Source organism: Hyperolius riggenbachi, chromosome 10 (assembly GCF_040937935.1).
Source record: "Hyperolius riggenbachi isolate aHypRig1 chromosome 10, aHypRig1.pri, whole genome shotgun sequence".
NCBI lineage: Eukaryota > Metazoa > Chordata > Amphibia > Anura > Hyperoliidae > Hyperolius > Hyperolius riggenbachi.
Genome location: NC_090655.1, coordinates 251,248,579 through 251,262,534, shown reverse-complemented (window position 1 = coordinate 251,262,534; position 13,956 = coordinate 251,248,579).

The window sequence follows — 13,956 nt, the reverse complement described above, 5'->3', positions numbered from 1 at the left end:
CGTCCACCCTCTTTTACAGTCTCTGAGTATCATGCGGCCGGATTCCTGCAGGCACGCTGCTGACATCATCCCTGCCACTGGCGGCCGGCCGCACCAGAAGCCCCAGATGCGCTACCAGCGGAGGAAACAGCAACTGAGCTGGTAAGCGCAAGATTACTGACAGCTGAGGCTCTCAGCGAGCTCGTTGCTCGGAGTTGCATGCTGGGAGTTACATGGCAAGGAAATGAACAGCGCTACTTAAAAACAGATAAGTGTCTACCTGCAAGAGAGTGCAAGCCCCACTTGTGGGATAAAATACACACCTAGCATACACATGACCTGTCTACCACTGAAGGATGTTGGTTTCCTGTAACAGCTTGCATGCAACTTGTTAAGTACTCGTCCCTCCCACTGCGGTGAAGTAATCCTTGATGGGAGGGGACCTAACACTAACTAAATCCTAACCTATGTAAATGCATAGCCTGTGTATTTTATCCCACAAGTGGAGCTTGCACTCTCTTGCAGGTAGGCACTTATCTGTTTTTAAGTAGCGCTGTTCATTTCCTTGCCATGTACTAATTTAATTTATTTTTGGTCAGCTGCTCCCACTTAACAGCCTTGCTTTTGGTGTATATGCAGAGCTTCTGTTTGGGTTCAAGGTGCATTTGCAGTTTCTGGGGGGCTCAGCGCATCTCTGATGGAGGCCATTCGGAGGCGGCCTGGTGATGCGTTGATCCACCTTTTGCGCAATTTTCAACAGTCCATATAGTGACCATGCAGCAGTACAGTGCAAAGTCAGTGACCATGGGTGGTAACAGTGCAAAAACCAGTCCTTATTATGACCTTGTGTTAGTGGCAATACAACACAGTCCATATAGTGACCACGCAGCAGTACAGTGCATGAGCAGCACTCATGGCAGAGGAGAAGGGCAGCAGGTAGGCAGTAGGTAGGCACAGTTGTTAGGTAGGCAGTGGATACAGAGCAGCCAGTCCCAGTAAGTACAGAGCAGACAACCAATGCTGCACATAACACATTAGAGTACAGTACATTTCCAGCAACGCAGGGTCCTCACCTGATGGCTGCAGCGTCCCGGATGGGTGGATGGAGCAGTGCTCCGCTGCCACTGTCTGTAGGTCTGCCCCGGATAGCAGGACTTGTCTCCTGACGACAACAGCTCACCAATGGTGCTGGAGCGGTGTTGGAGGCGGAGCAGGTCGGGTCAGCTCGCGTCAGTCGGCGGTATAGTGGCCGCAGAGAGAAGGCACGTGGGCAACAAAAAAGAGAAGAGACCACGACTGGCAGTGGAGGAGGGAGCAGGGCAGGCTGGCTCATACCTGGCGGTGGCAGAGTGGCCGGGGCACAGGGGACACATGGGAAGCGCAGGAGCCAGCGGTGGAGGAGCCGGCTCACTCCCGGCGTCAGTGTGCCCAGCTGAGATGTACCTTGTGGTCAGCAGGTCTGCTCCTCCTGCAGTTGCGGCTGACCTTGTTCCCGTTACTGGTTGGGACAGGGCTCAGGCTCCGTGCACAGAGCTGCGGCGACATCGCTGCTGAAGGTGAGCTACTTGGGAGGTCGGGGCCACATGCGGGTGCTCAGCCAGGACCCGCTGGCTGATGAATAGACAGGAACAATACTGCTAAACTAAAAACTAAACTAAAAACTGCCACAAAACTACAAACAAAAGAAAAGATAACAACTAAAAAAAACTACTGGAAACTCCAAAAAACAGAAAAATCACAGAGCCCTGTGAGCCAAGGCAGCCTCACGGCGCCATCTCCCCTCCGCTCAGCAGCAATGAATATGGTACTGCCTCTTTGGAGAGCTGTGTAAGGCCACTGTCATGGTCAGTTACTTGTACAGACTCAGCGGCTGGCATATATGAATGTCCAACAAAGAAAAGAGGTGGCACATCCAAAGGTAATCTTCATTAGTTCCATGTAAAATAAAATGGTCAACGTTTCATAGCCACGTAGGACCCCTTTATCAAGGCAATGTTGCTCAGAGGTCTGCTGCTGTACAAAAGTTCCTGCAGAGGAAGTGGAAGTCTGGCTCCTCTAGACACTTGCAGAGAGCGATCTGTATTCATCTTGGATCAGCAGCAGCCTGAGGCCTGGTATCAGAGCGGGAAGTCATCCAGGGCAAAAGTTGGCAGTGAATTGGGTAGTCAGACAGGCAGAGGTCGGCAAGAAAGCTGGTAGTCGGAGCAGGCAAAGGTCGGCAACCAGACGGGCACTCATACAGGCAAAGGTCAGGAACACGGCAGATACTGGATCAAGACATGGGAGAGCAATCACCACAATCTGCAATACAACAGCCCTAAGCAAAGTCTCTCTGCAGACTGATATAGGCCGGGAGCAAAAACAGCGTAATGCCGTACGCAAACTTACTTACGCATAGACATGTACATGCGTATGCCTGTCCACACACACACTTGCCCTACACATAAAACCCTACACCTTCCGGCACCAAGGCCTATGCCGCCACGCAAAGCACGCATGAAAAAACACCGCCAGGGCACCACAACTCAGGGACCAACGGTATGCTGCAGGATGCCCGCGGAGATCCGTATGTGCCAGCCGCCGGGTCTGCACTGGCAACTGCATACATTTGAAATCGGCGCCGGTAGACTTGGGCGCAGGATACAACCGGTATATGGCTGATCCTGCTTCTGCACAAGTCCGGGCCAATTTAATTACTATTCCCCCTCCAGGCCGCCATGGATAGTGGGGGAATTATACAGTGGGTTGCAAAAATATTCGGCCTCCTTGAAGGTTTCCACATTTTGTCATATTACTGCCACAAACATGAATCAATTTTATTGGAATTCCACATGAAAGACCAACACAAAGTGTTGTACACATGAGAAGTGGAACGAAAATCATACATGATTCCAAATATTTTTTTAAAAATCAATAACTGCAAAGTGGTGTGTGCATAATTATTCGCCCCCCTTTGATCTGAGTGCAGTCAGTTGCCTATAGACATTGCCTGATGAGGGCTAATGACTAAATAGAGTGCACCTGTGTGTAATCTAATGTCAGTACAAATACAGCTGCTCTGTGAGGGCCTCAGAGGTTGTCTAAGAGAATATTGGGAGCAACAACACCGTGAAGTCCAAAGAACACACAAGACAGGTCAGAGATCAAATTATTGAGAAATTTAAAGCAGGCTTCAGCTACAAAAAGATTTCCAAAGCTTTGAACATCCCATAGAGCACTGTTCAAGCGATCATTCAGAAATGGAAGGAGTATGGCACAACTGTAAACCTACCAAGACAAGGCCATCCACCTAAACTCACAGGCCAAACAAGGAGAGCGCTGATCAAAAATGCAGTCAAGAGGCCCATGGTGACTCTGGACGAGCTGCAGAGATCTACAGCTTAGGTGGGAGACTCTGTCCATAGGACAACTATTAGTCATGCACTGTACAAAGTTGGCCTTTATGGAAGAGTGGCAAGAAGAAAGGCATTGTTAACAGAAAGCATAAGAAGTCCCGTTTGCAGATTGCCACAAGCCATGTGGGGGACACAGCAAACATGTGGAAGAAGGTGCTCTGGTCTGATGAGACCAAAATTGAACTTTTTGGCCAAAATGCAAAACACTACGTGTGGCAGAAAACTAACACTGCACATCACTCTGAACACCCCATCCCCACTGTCAAATATGGGGGTGGCAGCATCATGCTCGGGGGGTGCATCTCTTCAGCAGGGACAGGGAAGCTGGTCAGAGTTGATGGGAATATGGATGGAGCCAAATACAGGGCAAACTTGGAAGAAAACCTCTTGGAGACTGCAAAAGACTTGAGACTGGGTCGGAGGTTCACCTTCCAGCAGGACAATGACCCTAAACATAAAGCCAGGGCAACAATGGAATGGTTTAAAACAAAACATATCTATGTGTTAGAATGGCCCAGTCAAAGTCCAGATCTAAATCCAATCGAGAATCTGTGGCAAGATCTGAATACTGCTGTTCACAAACGCTGTCCATCTAATCTGACTGAGCTGGAGCTGTTTTGCAAAGAAGAATGGGCAAGGATTTCAGTCTCTAGATGTGCAAAGCTGGTAGAGACATACCCTAAAAGACTGGCAGCTGTAATTGCAGAAAAAGGTGGTTCTACAAAGTACTGACTCAGGGGGCCGAATAATTACGCACACCCCACTTTTCAATTATTTATTTGTAAAAAATGTTTGGAATAATGTATGATTTTCGATCCACTTCGCACATGTACACCACTTTGTATTGGTCTTTCACATGGAATTCCAGTAAAATTGATGCATGTTTGTGGCAGTAATGTGACAAAATGTGGAAAACTTCAAGGGGGCCGAATACTTTTGCGACCCACTGTATAATTCGGCCTCCAGCAATCGCGTATTGTGTTTTTTAAGCAACCTCGGCTCCGTCTTCTGATGGCGCCGACGTTAGTCACTGAGCATCGCTCAGTTGTGATTACTGTTATAGTCTATGGGGGCACCGCCTGCGCCCAAATCTAGCAGTGCTGAAAAGCACTGCTCCGAGGCAACTGACTGTGACAGCCACCTTATTGAAGTATGATAAGGTTTGGCCAGCCTGGCTCTCCTTCCCCCAAAATCAGAAGTGTATTTTGTTGAGCTGTGTTTCTAATAATACTGCATTGTTGGTGGTGGAATTGACCTCTTCACTCTCCCCTCCCCCTCTTCCTTTTTGAGATGAGTTTAATGTTTGCTTTCATCTCTTTTGATTTTGCAGCAATTGTTGCTGTTATGTTTGTACTATTTGTTCTCTTTGTGTATTTGCCTTAATAATAAAACTTGGCTTGGAAGAAATAAAAAGAAAAAACACACAATTAGACAGCACAAACTCAAAATATACAGTATTTGAGCCGCATTTTACACCAATAAGCAGTGGTCCTCCCTGTTGTCTAGAGGCCCCCCTCCTCTTCTTAGTACCATTCCCTGGTGTCTAGTGCCCCCTCCCTCCCCTATACAATGCCCTGGTGCCTAGTGCACTTCTCCCTCTCCAATGCAGATCCCTGATGTCTAGTGACCCCTCCCTCCTCTATATAGTTCCTTGGTGTCTAGTGCCCCGCCTCCCTCATACAGTTCCCTGGTGTCTAGTGTGTCCCTTGACTCCCCTATACAGTCCCCTGGTGTCCAATGGCCCTTTACCTATACAACTCCCTTGTATCTAATAGCCTCCCTCCCCTATACAGTTCCCTGGTGTCTAGTGCACCCCTCCCCTATACAGTTCCCTGGTGTCCAATGGCCCTTTCCCTATACAACTCCCTTGTATCTAATAGCCTCCCTCCCGTATACTGTTACCTGGTGTCTAGTGTCCCCTCCCCAAACAGTTCCCTGGTGTCTAGTGTCCCCTCCCCTATACAGTTCCCTGGTGTCCAATGGCCCTTTCCCTATACAACTCCCTGGTATCTAATGGCCTCCCTCCCCTATAGTGTTCCCTGGTGTCTAGTGCCCCCTCCCCATACAGTTCCTGTAGTGATTCTCCCTCCACCCTTTGCAGAGTTTGGTGCAGGGAACGAGGCTTGGTGATTCACTTCACTCTCCATTCCAGCATCACTTTCATCAGCTGCACACCAAGTTGGCTGTAATGGCAGCGTGTATGCGGCTAACTGAAGAGAGGTGGAAGATGGATGGACACCGCGACACAGGACAGATAATGTATAAATTCCCATTACAGCACATATACATTATTTACATACATACAGACACACACACACACACACAGTGGCGAGCTCGGACGATTCCTGAGAGATTTCATGCTGAAATTGATTGGGAATTGGCTTGCGGTGTATGGGCAGTTGAAAAATCTCTCTCTAATCAGATTTGATCAAGAGAGAGATATTTGTCTCTTGGCTGAATCTGCCCATCATCGCTAGATGTATGGGCACCTTAAGGACATGTTCACACTACAAGAGCTTTTCAGATGCTAGAGATTTTAAAAGCTCTTGCTAATACAATGCTATGGGGGATTTTTACAAAATCACATCGCTCCAGTGTGAACACACACATAGCATTACATTAGCAAGAGCTTTTAAAACCACAAAGCACTTAGAAAAGCTCTTTGCATACTTACCATGCAAATCGATGGCAGGAATAATCGAAGCCCGAATCAAGCACATCGGAAATAATCGAATTGATCCCGATCGACCCGCGGATAGAGCAGGAAAACGCATGGTGTGTACCCATCATAAATCTGCCAGAAAATCTCATTGTGTGTACTGGGACACTAGTGTTTATTGATGATGTCATGCAGGACAGAAGCAGTCGAATGAGTTCTGAGGTGTTCATAGATATGCTGTCTGCTCAAATCCAGCTAAATGCAGTCAATGCATCATTGTGTCATGCTACAGATGGACAATGACCTAAAACATACAGCCAAAGCAATACAGGTGTTTGCACACAAAAATAAATAAATAAATAAATAAATAAAAAACAAAATCTGCACCAGCTATTTATAAGCCAGTGTGCTAAGACCCCCTCAACAAACAGTACACAGCATTGCCCCAAGAAAAAGAGGAAATGAGTTCCAGACAACAAAACATTTATATTACGCTTTTCCCTTGATGGACTCAAAGCGCCAGAGCTGCAGCCACTAGGGCCTGCTCTAGGTAGTAGCAGTGTTAGGGAGTCTTGCCCAAGGTTTCTGTACTGAATAGGTCCAGGAACAGAAGGAAACTGAGATTCAGACCTGGGTCGCCTGTGTCAGAGGCAGAGCCCTTAAAGGGAACCTAAACTGAGAGGGATATGGATGTTTCCTTTTAAACAATACCAGTTGTCTGGCAGCCCTGCTGATCTCTTTGGCTGCAGTAGTGGTTGAATCACTCACCTGAAATAAGCATACAGCTAATCCAGTCTGATTTCAGTCAGAGCACCTGATCTGCATGCTTGTTGAGGGGCAGTGGCTGAAAGTATTAGAGACACAGGATCAGCAGGAGAGTCAGGCAACTAGTATGATTTTAAAAGGAAAAATCCACATCCTTCTGCAGGCTGCCATATTTATTTCCTTTTTGGCAATACCAGTGTCCTGGCTGCCCCGCTGGTCCTCTGCTTCTAATATTTTCAACCATAGACCCTGAACAAGCATGCAGCAGGTTGGGGGTTTCTGACAATATTGTCAGAACTGACAAGATTAGCTGCATGCTTGTTTCTGGTGTGATTCAGGCACTACTGCAGCCAAATAGATCAGCAGAACTGCCAGGCAACTAGTATTGTTTAAAAGGAAATAAATATGGCAGCCTCCATATCCCTCTCACCTCAGGTTCACTTTAACCATTACACTAAGAAGCCTCCATTGAATGTCAAAAGTATATTGTTTTATTTTTATTCCATGAATATACAGCAAAAAAAAGGGGTTAAAAACACGTAAAAAGCAAAAACATGCAACCCCCGCCTGCATAATAACGTAAGCAATTATATATCAATACAATAAATGGAACACAGAACTTCCCTGTATCAACCCCTGTATGCTGCGGACACCCCACGGTCTCTCCAATTACCAGGGGCGTAACAGCAGCCCATAAGGCACCACTTCAAAATTGTCATGTGACCCCTATAATCCAAACTTCTCCCTGCTGTAACCAATCTGCCCCCCCCCCCCCCACACACACACACACACACACACCTTGCCCCAATACGTATGCAGAATTATGCAGGAATCAGAATAGTGTTTACAGTACTTGCTACAGTGCTGCTGTTCTCCATGCATCACAGCCACACACTCTCTGCTGCTATTCGCATTGGTCATGTGATCGGGAGCCAGCGAATGGCAGCAGAAAGTGTGTGGCTGTGATACATGGAGGAGACTCACAGTACTGAAGCAGGTAAACATTACTCCACTACCTGTGCTACTCTGCATGCATGCATAAGGAGAGGGAGGAGGAGTGGCCCCCACAGCCCCCTTCAAAAGCCCCCAGGCCCCCCAGTGGGCGCAGCGGTTATTGTCATGCCCCTGCCAGTTACACCTCTAATTAACCTGGGCTAAGTATTCTGCCACTTCCTCCTGCCTGTGCACAGAATACATATGGTTGCCATTTGCGATCCATGTTGAACCATTTTGGAATTTGTAGCCCCACAAATCACAATTAGTGTATTACAGTTGTGAAAATACCACGGTTTTGTACATTTTCTGATATTGGGTTTTCTTGAGACTTTTTCTTAGCAGTGGCACCTTCATTAATACAGAACAGATTTATCTATTGCATCAGAAAGCACTTTACTTATAGCTTCATATTTTTGTAAAACTGTTTTGAGACAATATAGGCACTATTTTTTGCACAACTTAAACCCGGGTTCTACAGCCGAGACATGGACCCGATCGGGAACTGTCATAAACCCCTGAGTTTAAAGAAGTGGAACATTCTTGAATGGCCAAGTCAGTCACCTGATCTTAACCCAATTAAAGAGACTCTGTAACAACATTTTCAGCCTTATTTTGTTTATCCTATAAGTTCCTATACCTGTTCTAATGTGGTCTGGATTACTGCAGCCTTTCCTAGTTGCACTGTCTCTGTAATATATCTAATCTTCTTTTCTTTGTCAAGCTTTGTCGACCCAGGGAGGAATGGGCTGCCTCTGTTGAATACAAGTTACTCATGCCTCCTGCAGGCTCTGTGTGCTTTGTTTACTTCTCAGGCTGAGGGAAACTGTGAGAATCCCAGACTGGAGTGCAGATAAGTAAGTGGAGTGCATGTAATAAAACCTGTAGTATCCTGTAACATGATATATATATATATATATATATATATATATATATATATATATATATATATATAGATTGTAAGCTTGCAAGGGCAGGACCTCACCCTTTTGTGTCATGGAATGTTATTAATTTAATTGCTTGCACTCTGTTAGACATTTACACATTTTAGTCATCATGTTAAATCAAATTGTAATCAGCAGTGCTGTATTATGTATTTTGTATTAGTGTTCATATTTGATGTATATCATTATGTATCCCTTGTTTGTTTTCTTACATTGTACAGCGCCATGGAATATGTTGGCGCTTTATAAATTAATAATAATAATAATATATAGTCCACGACAAAAGGCTGGCACCACAAATCAAAGTTCAGCTCTTTATTGGTAAGTCATCTAAAAATGACAAAGAAGGTCAAAAGCAGATAAAAATGGCAATAGCGGCTATTGCCATTTTTATCTGCTTTTGACCTTCTTTGTCATTTTTAGATGACTTACCAATAAAGAGCTGAACTTTGATTTGTGGTGCCAGCCTTTTGTCGTGGACTGGATTTAGGGTCCCTATGGTACTGGGACCTCAGGCTTTGGCACACAGCCTTTTTCCTTTTTATATGGGTGCTCCTCCATTCTTCATTTGTGGACAATAATAATAATATATATATATATATATATATATATATATAGTACATACACAAACATCACTTCCTGGTTAGCGGCCATGTTTTTTGTTTGCAAACACTGCCTAAAACTGGTGATTAAAAGCCAGGATTGTGGCGGGAGCGGCGGAAACGGCAAAGAGGGATCCAGGAGATCACAGTGGCTCGATTGATATATTTTTTATTGTACAAATTGAACAGTACAGGCTCTCTTTAACCTGCCTGGCGTTCTATTAAGATCGCCAGGCTGGCGACCGGACGGTTTTTTTTTATTTAAAAAACTATTTCATGTTTTTTAAAAAACTATTTCATGCAGCCAACTGAAAGTTGGCTGCATGAAAGCCCACTAGAGGGCGCTCCTAATCCGTACTTCTGATCGCCTCCGGCGATCAGAAGTAACAAGAAGGGCCGCGATGAGCGGAGTGACGTCATGGACGTCAGCCACCTCCGATCCAGCCCTTAGAGCTTGCCGGAACTGTTTGGTCCGGCTGCGCTGGGCTCGGGCGGCTGGGGGACCCTCTTTCACCACTGCACGCAGCGCATCGCCGCGCTGCGATCATGTAGCACACGCGGCTGACAAAGTGCCGACTGCGTTAGCTCCTTTTTATTTGGAGTAAATCGGCCCAGCAGGGCCTGAGCGGCACCCTCCGGCGTCCAGAACGCTCAGGAGGTTAACCATTGGCTTAAACCCCCCTCCCAGGGACCAGGCTATTTTTTACAATTCAGTGCTCTGCAACTTAAAGAGCTTGCTGCAGAGCACCCAAATGAATCCCCCCTTTTTGCCCACCAACAGAGCTTTCTGTTGGCAGGCTCTGATCGCTGCTGCAGGCTTCATTTTTTAAATACATTTATGTTTTATTTTTAATAAATTAATCTATTTTTCATTCATTGTCCCTCCCTTCCTCCGACAGCCAATCCCAGCGATCCTCTCTCATAGACATCAGCCTATGAGAGGGGATCGCGTTTGGAGCCTCTCCAGGGGACAGCTGAGTGTCACGGCTGTCCCCAGTACAGCACTGCAGATACGGCCGTTTCTTTTCTATTCAGTCTGCTAGCGGCGATTGCAGCTGGCTGACTGTTCAAGTGGGGATGTGCGCCCGCAATCCCCTGCCAAACACCCCCCCAGGATGTAATGCCAAATTGCGTTAGGCGGTCCTGGGGGACCCACCTTGCGACTGCCCATCGGCATTAGGTGGTTGTAAGGTGGTTACGCATGAATTTCACTTGTTGAAGGCTAAACTTCAGACAGAAAGGCCCACAAATAAATTGCAACTGAAAGCCGCTGCAGTAAAGGACTGGCAGAGCATTAAGGAGGAAACCCAGCATCCTGTGATGTCCATGAGTTCTATACTTCAGGCTGTCATTGCCAGCAATACGTTTTCAACCAAGCATTATATATGAACCTTTTATTTCCGGTTACTACATTTGTCCAGTTGCCTTTGAGCCCCTGAAATGAAGGTGTTGTTTTAAAAGCTGAAAGTCTGCAACTGCATCTGAGTGGTTTCATTTAAACTGCATTGTGGTTCTGTACAGAAACAATAGTATAAAAAGTTGTCTCCCTCTAAATGTTTATGGCCCTATCTGCAGGTAACATTACTGATATTCTGCTATATAAATTACCCATTGATGCCTATTTTTGCATGTACAGCTTTGGGGTGGTGGAACTCCACACTGTAGGGCTTTATATCCAAGATCCTATCTGATCATATTGAGGGGGTTGTGATGTATGTGTGATGTAGAGGCGCTATGACTGCAGTTGCTGCATCTTCAGTGTGAGGGCAGCCAGATGATGGGGAAGGCTGCTGACATGTGTGACTGCAGCTGGAGGATAGCCAGGGTCATATAAGATCATACAGAAGACATTTAGCAGTATGTGTGCGCATACATGAAAAAAGGGTGCCGGGAAATTTGGGAGCAGGGTGGAGCCAAAAATTGGCTCACCCTGCTATTGCGAATCTCCCGTTGGCGTTAATTACTACAGTATAATCTCATTATTATAAACTCTGATATAGTAAACATTCTGGTATAGTAAACTACTTCCCCAGGTCCCGGCCAATCTCCATTATACTGTAAGTCTATGGGAGCAACACCTGGTTTAGTACACCTAGATATAATAAAACTTCTGTTATAGTGAACATTTTTTGGGCCCCTATGTGACTATGGATATAGTAAACAGTGGGTGGTGCGTGCGTCACATGTCAGTGGGTGGTGCGTGCGTCACATGTCAGTGGGCGGGGCATGCATCACATGTCAGCGGGCGGGGCATGCGTCATATGTCAGTGGGCGGGGCATGCGTCACAGGTCAGCGAGAAACCCATGATCAGCTGCTCTCTTCAGACTGGTTGCAGGAGAATGGACGCCTGATAACATTTGTAAGACAAGAAGAATGACACCGCCGCTGGATATACAGTACTGTACAAATCAGCAGCCTGGGGAAATGAGGAATAATGTTAATGTAAACAAAAGCGGATGCGAGTGGCTTGTTATGATTGGCTGCATTTTGAAGAGAGGCTTCATGACTGACTCAGGTGTGAGCTGCAGTTTTGTAGGACACAAGCTGCAAGTTCCACCCATGGAAGTATCGGAGCCACTCACAGGAAGCGAGTAGCTACCTCTATTCAGTGACAGCTGCAATTTTTAAAGAGCCCTGGATACTGTACCAGCGATTTGTCCAGCCTGGCTATGCAGCCATATAGTATACTTAACCTTGTTGGGTACCAAATGTGCAAGTGCTTGTACTCTGCTTCCACTGGGAGGACAGCGTTGGTCCTTTGTAGCAGATAATGTACCAGGGCATGCTGGGCCATTTGTAGGACAATTTCTGATATAGTAAACTTCTGATATAGCAAACCAATTTTCCTGGTCCCTCTGGGCTGCCATGGACTCAGGGGTAAGATGCATTTTGGTCACCAGGTATTGCCGGAAGCGGAATTGAAGGTTTTTTTTTTTTTCTCGTAATTTGGGCTCTGTCTTTTGCGAGCACCCAAATTTCCTTCTGAGCGTCGCTATAACTGTAATTCACATTACAGCAGTGCCCAAATGTCAGGCGCACGGTTTTATTGTTTCAGTATGTACGCATTCTATACCTACAGAAGGGCAGCATCCCATCCCCCTGCAGTGTCACCCATCACAGTGGCCATACTGAAGGGTATCCCTGCTACCTGCTGCTTCCGGCTCCTGTGACTCAGCTCTGCAGTCCGGGGAGTGTGAAGGTCGGCAATGGCATCTGGTATTTGTGGCAGAATCTTGTGGAGTGGATGGAGGTGAAGGGAAGTCACCCTGTTGGGATGGGAACAAGCCTGTGTCTGTCCAAGCTGCTGCAGGATTATGCAAATATATGTCATTTGAAAATGGACCAATCATATCCCACTTCATTTGATTGGTCCATTTTTTAAGCTGCATACATTTACATGAAAATTTACTGTATTTTACATCAACAGAGAATGAATTGCACGTCACTGACCATCACTAGTGGCAGACTACAGACTTGCAATGTTACAGAGTGCTCCAGCTAGAAACACTGAGCTTACAATGGCATGATTATAAAAATGCAATTCTTTTATTACAGTAAATTTTACAGATGCACTTAATAATACTATAACACGCCCCCTACTGGCTGGACCACTTAGTGCCTCCAATCTGCTTCAGCCCACAGGCCATCCAATATCGTGGATGCAACTGATGTGACAAAGTAGCTAAAATTGGGCAAACAGGCCAGGAAACACGTGAAATCAGCAATAACTTGCTATGTACAATATTATGGGTAAGCTGCCATCTCTCAGTTATAAAGGGAAATGTCCCTTCTCACTATTCTAAGCCAGTGGAAAGAATAAGCTTAACACAACCTATTCTCACTGAAACAGTAAAGTTTCTGGGTAGTCAGTTGCATGTTGTCCGGTAATAGTCATGGAGAGAATCCGAAGACATAACAATACAAGTTGTTTAGGCGATACCTTAAATGACTAACTGTACAAGATTTCTTTGTAAGCTTTCGAAACTTTAAGTTTCTTCTTCAGGCATGTTTCAGAAGTGGATCCAGTTAGTCATTAAAGGTATCACCTAAGCAACTTTTATTAGGTCTTCGGATTTTCTGGGTAGTGTCTCTTCAGGAAGCAAGGATCATTCTGCAGTACTCAAACCAGGTAAACAGCCAAGTAAATAACTTTTTGTAGTTTATTTAACAAATACAACAAAATTAATATCTACAGAATAATTGTTATGAATAACAGATATGAAAATCAGTAGCAAACAGTACTGAGATAAAAGGGAAAATGAAGAAGTTAATACTTAAGAAACTGGAGATGTCCGAGTCCTTTAGCTGTGGAAGTCCAAGCGAAAGTTCTTTGTCTAATAGTCCCAACTTAAGCAAGCTATCTCTCCATGGGCTCTTTTGGAATTTGTCTGTTTGATGGAAATTGGGAGATTAAAGATGGCTGCCAGGCCTGTCCTTTTCAAGAATCTGCGTGAAAGGCGGGATTGGGAGCCCCGCCCCTCCCTGCCAGCATACAGTAATAGCATATTCCGGACCCATGAAAAATCTGCAACATTTTCATACTAAACATCATTTTCCTAGCATGAAATATTAACCTAATATTTTATAACCAGGATTTGTCTGTATTTCACGCAGTCGT